Source organism: Meleagris gallopavo, chromosome Z (assembly GCF_000146605.3).
Source record: "Meleagris gallopavo isolate NT-WF06-2002-E0010 breed Aviagen turkey brand Nicholas breeding stock chromosome Z, Turkey_5.1, whole genome shotgun sequence".
Classification (NCBI taxonomy): domain Eukaryota; kingdom Metazoa; phylum Chordata; class Aves; order Galliformes; family Phasianidae; genus Meleagris; species Meleagris gallopavo.
The window spans coordinates 13,410,407-13,419,798 of NC_015041.2; the positions used below are offsets into that span (position 1 = coordinate 13,410,407).

The 9,392-nt window shown below is 38.9% G+C and overlaps 1 long non-coding RNA gene across 1 annotated transcript; it reads left to right on the forward strand.

Moving 5' to 3' along the window:
- Nucleotides 1–31: 31 nt before the first annotated feature.
- LOC116217519 lies at nt 32–6,070 on the forward strand. The gene is made up of 2 exons (XR_004162169.1): nt 32–4,649; nt 5,116–6,070. It is a non-coding gene; the product is annotated as an uncharacterized LOC116217519 (long non-coding RNA).
- Nucleotides 6,071–9,392: the final 3,322 nt, after the last annotated feature.

Here is a 9,392-nt window from a genome sequence, read left to right on the forward strand (position 1 = left end):
AAAAGAGGAAAAAAACCCATATTTTTATTGTTCATTGTTCCAGCTTCCTCTTCAGGTAGTTTTACCTTCTTTTGGTTATGAGAATTACTGGAACAGATAGTAATTGTATTGTAGGATTTCAATTTACACTTAGATTTTTTGTAATTATTGCATTTTGATTAATTCAGTTCCAAGTTAGTACTGCTAAGAGAGCTTTTTGGAAGAAAAAGAATTATTTTCTTTTTTTAGATGAATCAGATGAAAAGAATAAGTGGTAAATTATGTCTGGCAATGGTAAGACTTTAGAAAGCATACTACTAAGGGTTACATAATTTTTTACTGGGAAACAAGGTTTTAGAGAATAATGTAAAGCCATCTGCTGATGGGTCATTCTGACTATTCAGATGACATATGCCTCTGGCTGATTTCTCATCTTACTGGAAACAAGTCTGGTAGAGGAAAATGTGATCTATGTATGTGGACCCCATTCCCATGCTTAACACCATTTAATATGTTCTCATGTCAGCTTTGTGGGTAATTTTAACTCCAGGGAAATACTAAGCCACACACCTGAGATAACACTGGGACAATGTTATGCTTGACTGCTCTTTTCTAGCTTCTTCTCCCTTGTACTTTTGATTCCTTAAGATAGAGCTGGATAAGTAGAAAAGGCTGCCAAGGGTGCAGAGAACAAGTCAGAGCCATTCTTTACTGATTTGTTTTATTACACTTCTTCCTTATAGGACAGAACAAGCCATGCCCTTTGTACAGCCAGCATGTTTAGACTTGGCTAGGGAGGAATTTGAGTTGCCACCTCTAACAGCACAGGTTGCAGGGTGAGCATCAAATTAGCTATGTGAACATGGGGATTTCATGCAAGCAAAAGTTTGAATGCATTTACACATTGGCATTATGTTGGAAATCAGAGTCAGATTACCAGTAGCCTGAAAAATTGCCACAGGTTCATTATCCTGTAGGATTTCTGCATGGAATTTGAATGTAGATCTCCAGGACCTGATGGTCTTCTGAAACTACAGCTACTGTAGTATGTAAATAAGAAAAAGGCTACTGAGTGATATATTTCCTGGATTTCACAGATAAATAATGTCCAGTTTTAGTTTAAAAGTGGCATGTTCACTACTACTTTGGACTGTCCTGGGATCTTCAATCCAGAAGTAAAATTTTAGTTACAATTTCTTACTGGGACAGACTTAAATATGCCTGAAAGTTTCATAAAAAGTATTTAAATCCTCTTACAAAGTTGCTAGAACAAAGCCTATTAATTCTAAATTACTTCATGGCTTTTTTCTTCTCTTGATAATACACCCTTGAGGATGATGGTGCCTCACTATTGTAACTCATCAAGCTAGAGGCAGTGCAGATATTAATTACATTTTTCTACAGTCATCATTAAATAGTTTGTACTTCACACAGACACTGTGACCTCCATGCAGTAAGTTAATTGACGTTAATAATAGGAAAGTAGGAGACCAGATTGCAGAAGTCATTGCCTGAAATCTGTGACTAGCATAGTTGGAAAATACACGATCCTCTTTTCATATCCTTTCTTAGTCACTGTTCTACTTAATCTCAGGAAGGGAAAAATTGACTGTGGACGAACTTCCTGTATCATCTACTGCAACCCAGTTTGTTAGTGCAGCATAATTGATCACAATTTCAACAACTTCTCTGAAGCACCATCCCTGAACTAGTTCAAAGGCAGCTGTCATTACAGCAGAGTATTTTTCCAAGTGTCTGCTGAAGAAGTTGCGCTGCCTGCTGAAATTTCATAGGTCACATCGTTCCTTCCTAGTAGGAAAAGAAATCAAGTGCATTTATTACTTCTTTTTTTTTCCCAGTTCCCCCTTATGGGCATTCATTTTTGAAGATGTTTTCACACTTTACCTGACCATCATGCTTTGTGACGTCTCAGGTGGAAGTACTGCAGAAACTGAGATCCTTGCAAGGAAAGCCCACGTGTAGACCAACTTGCAACAGGGAATGTGAAATTGTCAATATAAACCTATTTAATCTCACAGATAAATTGAGGGATGGGCTTTCAGTCAATTTTACGCTCTTTTTTGCAAGCTGCAAATACGAAGCTGTTTTCAAGTCCCCTTTGGTGTTCTGATGATGTCAGTAGAGTGGAGAACACTGTTACTGTCTACATTTTCCTGAAGTGGATACTGCATAACATTCTATCACATGCATTAAAAAACAAATAAATAAACAAACAAAAACCTACCACCACCACCGCCAACAACAACAAAAAACACACTTGGAGCTTTGCAAAAGAGAAACTTTTCAAAAGAGAACAGGATCTTGTAATGGCAACCTGAAGGCAACTGAAGCCGGAAACATCATGTTTTCCACTTCTTTGTCTGTATGCCAAGTATGCAGCTTATCTGATTCACAGTATGACTGTCCACATTTAGTCCCGAACAGGCATCCTCTGTAGTTCAAAAAATTAAATGTCTGGGCTTTCCAAAAGGCAAAGTACAAAAGGGACATGTTTGACAAAAGGACTGGATTTCACTGGGATCAGATCAAAGTTTTTTTCAGAAGATTTCTACCAGTGCTATCAAGAAGCATTTTTATTTTTCTTGTTCAGATAGTGTCTTTGTGCAGCATGTGCTTCTTTCCCACTCCTGCAGTACAAGCTAGAGAATGTTTATCAACTGCATATTTATTTCTTACTCTCTAGGTGTTACTTACATGTGATGGCTTTTGCTTCTTTGTGTGTATGTCTGAGCATACACATGATTGAATGAAGAAGCACAGTTCTCAATTGTATTTCATACTCGGGAAGGAATGTGAATGTCATCCATCTTAGTGCTAGGTTTACATAAGTTTATATAATTGTTGTTTTTTTTTTCTTTATCACACTTCTTCCCACATACATCCAAAGAGAAAGTTGTCTGTACAGTACTATCAGAACTTGAACTACAGCACAAAAATGGCTTATAGGAAAGATGCATTAGATCCTTCATAGTGTCTCTGAGGCAGCAGTCACACTGGCAGCAGGCGCTGATCAGAGAGCAGGCTTGGGATCACACTAAGCAGCAGTGTGTGGCAGAAACAGCCAAATCTTGCCCAAAGTTCATGGACTAGCATGGATGAACTTGGACCTGAGTGCAGGTTTGGGTCTGTATCTGCAATGCAGTGTAGATGTATCCAGAACAAGCCATGTTTATATAAAACCCAACTAACAAAGAGCGTGCATATCATGCATAAAGCAAAACAAGAAAACTTTATCCAATGCAAAATTAACTTTTTGTATGGTAATGACAAGTCATTAGTTTCTCTTCATAGATAACAGTAGTTTGCCGTGGGGCACAAGTTTGCAGGGAGGAAAACCTTCTCTGTATACCTCTGCCTCTGCAACTTCACTGCTGATATCAATCAGCTGATTTGGAGACACTGTAGATGGGTGGTGTCAGATATTCTATTTTGGGGAATGGTGGTCTATGCTCAGCTGGGAAGTAAATCAAATTTTGTCACGGTAAATCTTCCATTAAACTTATGTTTAAATTGGAGTCTCTGCTTTACAACTTAGTGAGCTCTGTTAAAATAGTAAGAGAGAAGAGTAAAGATATCTCCAATAACTGATTGGTGATTTAAGTCATCTATAACAGAAGTAACTGATACCTATTAATAAAAAGCCTCCCCCTTGAAAGACAACAGAGAGTAATTTCCATCTCAAATTCACACAAAATCTGCCATTCCCTGTGAGTTCTTACTGATTCTCATTACAAATATTTATCAATATTCTGACAGTAAATTAGAAAACAAAATTGAATAGGCTTGAACCTCCTTTCAATTCCTGCTGCAATTTACACAGCATATGCTCTCCTGTCAGGCTCACAAGCTGAAGTGATATCCTACTCCTGGCACGCCATCTAGTTTCCTCTGCAATTATGACTAGAAATCTACCCAGAATAGATCCACACCTTTGGGGACCTCAATCTCCCTCTGGAATTCAATATAAACTGGGAATGTCCAGAATCCCAGCTCTGTGCAAAAGTGGAGCAGCCTGCAGCAAGCCACTAAGCTGCCCTGGCTGCCCTGCTGCCCAGCTGTATTTGGGACAGCAGCTGTGAGGAGTTAAAGCCCCCATTTCTGGTCCAAGCTCAGTGTGTGCTGTGAGCACACTCCTGAATATTAGTTCCCTTGTACCTACTTGTCTTTGAGACAACAGACTCTTTAGACTACAGTGTCTGGCACTATTTTAAACACAGCTACAAATAGCATTTTTCTATTATAATAAATAGTTTTCTTATATTTTTTCCTCCAATCAGTTCTAGTTTCCTACAGTGTTTTGTTATCTCATTGACACTTTCACATTTAGTCTCCTTATTGTTCCAGTTTAAAGCCAAAATAGATGAACAGCCTATGCTGGTTTTCCTCCTTCTGAGCTGTTTCTTCTCTTACGACACATCTAAAAATGAATAATCCATTTGTTTTTAAAAGTGCTAAAATTATTTCCTTATAGAGCAGACGAATAGTGAAAGAATTCTGGTGTTAAAAGCTTAGAATGCAATAAGATTTATAGTGCATTATATAAAGTACTGAATACTTTTATGAAGGTAACAGCATTCACTCATTACTGAGAGGCTGGTTTTGAACTGCTGACCTGAAAGATAAAAAGAAGATGGGATCATTCTCTGGAGGTATGTAATGTACTGTCTAGTTTTTAATGTAAAAAAAAAATTATTGATCCTTGGAAGAAGATCCTACATGTTTAATTGGGAGATTTATTTTGTTTTGGTTACTTATTTATTTTGAAGTGGAGAGGACTAGAGTCAGGTGAGACTAATTGTGGCAAATAAGATCACAGTCATAACAAGAATGTTCATAATAACTGAATTTTACTGATACTACAAAGTTTTGATGGGTCAGTTTTCTCTGACTTGCATTATAATGCTCTACTGAGTATCACTTGAAACTGCTGAAGCTATGCTGGAGTATAAAAGACATTTTTTAAATAAGTATTGAATAGGTAGTCTAAAAGGAGTTGTGTAGAGTTTACAGTCAAATCAGAAGTGAAGGCTAGAGTAAGAAAGGAGATGTGTGTGTTTTTATAGAGTCTTTTATTGCTTGATCTGACTGCAATTTCTATATTGATTACTTCCACAGTGAGCTCCAATAAAGAAACAGAATTGGCAGAGAGAGTTTTGAAGAAACAACAGATATTTCACAGTCAAGGAGAGGAGCTAGTATCATCACGAACAAACAAAATAATTGTTGTAAGAAGTGCTTTCAGCAAAACATGAAAAGGTAGATGGATTTTCAATTGTCAGTAAATAACATGTGTCATACCTTTGCATTTTTTTCTTCCTGAAACATGGACATTATAAGGAGAGTCTTTCTTTTGGATAGTAAGTTGTAAGATTATAAATATTGATCATATGACTAGAAGAAGAAGTAAATGTTCTAACACGGTTTGTGTGATCTTTTTGCTGTTGTTTCTGACAGTGCTTAGATCAATTAGAATTTACAAGCATTATTCATTATCTGTCATAACAGTAAGTTGGACTGTGACTTTGTTTTATGTCCTTGGATATCTGAGGCAATACTGAATAGTGTCTGATGGCAAGGAGTTCTTTCTGTAGCAATCAACCAAGAATGAGGAGATGGCCTTGGAAGTGATTCCTTTGCTCCATGATTGCAGTGTTTTACCCTTTTCTATTCATGGTGAGAAAAGCTGTGACTTGAGAAAGTCATGCCTCAGACTAAGAATCAAGTCCTTTTATTCTGTCTTAGCTTGCACTATGTCCTTTCTCTGTTTATAATTAAAATGTTTTTCTAAATTTTATCTCAATCACTTATTTTCTTGGATCAAGGAAATTCATGTACGTGTACTCCTGCACAAGGCAATCTGCTCACCTACCTTCATGCTGAATTTAAAACTGCCTATTTAGTACTACAGTACTCTCTATGTTTTTATGCATGCAGTCTGTCATCATTTGAATTTCCTCAGGGTTCCCATGCCCCTACCCCTCACTAAGGAGCTGTCATTTCTCTTCCTCATCCCACAGACTTGTCCTGACATTCTGAAGAGCTCTGTTCTCTTAAAGAAAAAAAAAAAAAAACAGATTCCCATCTGACTCAGGTCTAGGAATGAAAACAATGCTCTTATTTTGTAACTATTTGGCATTCTTTGTGATTTTTTTCATTGTTTTCTAGGTGTGCTTGTTCAGGCACTTCAGAATTTATTAATTTCCTTAAAAAAGATGTAAAGCATATCTGCTTTTGTGTCTTTCACAGTACTAAAAGTACATAATGAGGTACTACAAGTTATTTGTCGAGGCAAGTGTTACTGATACCAGCATCTCACTACATCAAACTTACAACATTTATAATTAGAACCAGTGTAGAGATCTGTCTATCTCAGGGGCTGATCCTGACCGGAACTGGTTGATGAATGAGAAATTGTGAAATTACAGCATCTCAGTATCCAGAGTGGGATAAAATCCCCTTGCCAAAAGGGCACTGAGAGGAGACGCACCTTTCCCTGGGGAGGCCTCCATCCTAACCCTCCCTATTCCTGGAACACTCTCTGCCCCTCTGCCATCACTCTTACTTTTATCACAGCATAATTAAAGATTAATTAGGGCAAAGAGACAGACTGAAAGGGAGTACAAATCTGTGGCTATGCATTCAGACTCTCACTGGGGAGTGACTGAAGATACTTTTAAGTTTTATTTATGTACTTTGTTCAGTAACTGTTCTTGAGAAAGTGTTGGGAGTCCAATTTTTCATTTCATTTTTATTCCAAATTTTCACTTAAGTGAACGCTGAATGCTATACAGGAGATATCAAATCGTGTTTGTACTGTACTGAAAGGTGCCCTGTCATGAGAAGCAGCCCTGGTGGAGAAGGTGCTGATCCCCACCCCGGAGGTGTGCATGGCACCCTTAGTAAACCAGACAGCTGTGAGCACAGATTTAAAAATAAGCACTTCTTTGCAGATCAGAAAGCAGAAGGAAGTGGAATATGGAGGTGGAGGCATGCCTTTCTCTTCCAACATGAGACCCATCACATCACATGGGGCAGAGTCCCTCACTGCTGTTTTGCCCTCTCTCTGGCTCTGGCAGGGATGGGGATGGGGGCTCTGACCAGAATTTGCCTCTTTCAGGTACATCTTTATTTCCTCTGTTGAGCTGGCAGCCAGTCTGGGTGAATGGGTGTTTCTGGGGCAGTCTGTGAAGACCTGCAGGTGCTGGCCGGAGAGGACTGTGCATGGTGAGCAGCACAGCCCCCACACCATCAGATAGTTCTGCTATTTGTGTGCTAAATTCTGCTTCAATGATTACATTGGATTCTTATCTGATGACAATTTTATTTAATGCTTCAGAGGAAAAAACAGGAAAATGTGAAATTGTGAAGTGAAATTCCTTTAATGTTACTGCTGGCCACTGAAATCCAATAAGGAAACAGGGACGGTGGGTGGTAGGGTGCCTGGCTGGCTGGGCTGGCAAAGGGCATCTCCTAGGCATGGGATATCTTGCAGAGGGGATTTGGCACCGTGCCTCTTCCTGCATCTTATGGCAGTGTCCAATTGGCTGATCATTAATTTGGCTCCTAGACAGACAGCAGGACTGTCCTCTGGTTATTCCATATGGAACAAATGTCATAGGACTGGCTCCCTTAGGAAGTGAGCTTGTTCTTAGCAGTACTAAAGGAAACTCCAACACACTGGAACTCTTGCATGGGTTACAGTGGAGTCTGGCCTGGGGAGCTGAGCACATCAGTCTGTCAAAACTAAAGGATGATGTGCAGAAGTAGCTCCCATGGCATTGGTGTGTTTCCAAGATAAGGTGCCAGCTAAATGGTACTTTCAGGCTGAGTAGTTAATACCTTTCTAACACTTAAATAGAGGACCTCTCACTTCCTTGGATTATACCAGGTTCATTAGCTAACATTTGATTGTTATGTATCTCCTAAAGCTTATGTGTTCTCTAAAGAACTCTACAATAATGTATTAAGAAAAAATAGTCTTTCATTGCCTTGAGACAGGCAAATACTTTGTTGTTGTCATTGTGAATCTCCTCAAAACCACAGCATGTTTTATATAGTTTTAAAGTGTCCATTTTTGTTCTCATTCCGAGATAGCTAGATTTAAATTTAGAGTTAGTATCACTCCAGGATTTTATTATTTTATCTAAGGAAAAAATGGTAAAGGACTAGCAATATATACAATTTTGCACACCTACAACTCTTAAGCTTCTGTAGGAGCTGCATACGTTGTACAAGTCTGCATTTTCTCTGCATTTTTATGCGTGCAGTTTGTCATCAGATTATACCCCTTTAAGGCTTGGCAATTATTTCAACAGCGGTCTCTTGCAGTTTTCCTTTCAAAAAACACTTTTCCTTCCTGAGGCTTGTTAGTAAAAACCAGAAAGGTGTAGAGGCAAAAGTGTTATAAACCAAAACAGATGGCATTTCAGTTTCAGAGGATATAGTGCAGTTTGAACGTAATGTTGTCTTGTAATCCAGTGCATGCATTTCATATGCTATGTTGAAAATCAGCCAGATGCTTCCAGGAGGAAGGATTTTAATGGCATTTAGGAAGGTATCAGAAAAATAACATACAAATAACAGAATAGTTGGAGAGGTTGATCAGGATTAATACCAGGACTAATATCAGGTTAGCTGGTGCTTTTGAAGACATCCACTCTTTTCCAATGACTGTATTTAGTCATTTAAAAGTATTTAAATACTTCAAAAGAGTTAAGGAGTTTTTCTCCAAGAAGGTAACAAGGCCAGCTGAAGTGTTACTATACCAATGCACACAGCTTGGGAAACAAACAGAAGGAGCTGGAAGGCACTGTGCTATTGGAAAACTATGATATAGTTGCCAGCACCAGCACCTTGTGGTTTTATCACAACTGGAAATGTGGCTGTTGACAGCTACAAGCTGTTCAGAAGGGGCAGGTGAGGAAGGAGGGAAGGAGGTGTTTCCATCTAAATCAAGGAAGAAATACAGTGTGAAGAGCTATCCCTGAAGAATGGCCATGAGCAAGTCAGAAGGCTATGGGTAAGACTTAGAGACAGAGGCAAGAAGGGGAGCCTTGTGATTGGTGTCTGCTACTGATTGTCTGATCAAGCAGAGCTTTTGATGAAGCCTTTTTCCACCAGATACAGGATCCTTAAGGATGCTTTCCTTAGGGCACATGAGCTCTCCATTGTCAGGTGGAGGAAATCATGAAAGGAAGGTAAAAGACTGGCATGGCTTAACCAAGACCTGCTGGTCAAACTGTGTAACAAACAAACAAACAAACAAATAAATAAATGCACAGACAGTAGAAGCATGGACAGGTAACCTGTAAATAGTATAGGGATGCTGCTAGGCTGTGTAGGGATGGGGTCAGGAAGGCCAAGGCCCAACTGAAACTGGACTTGGCAAGGTG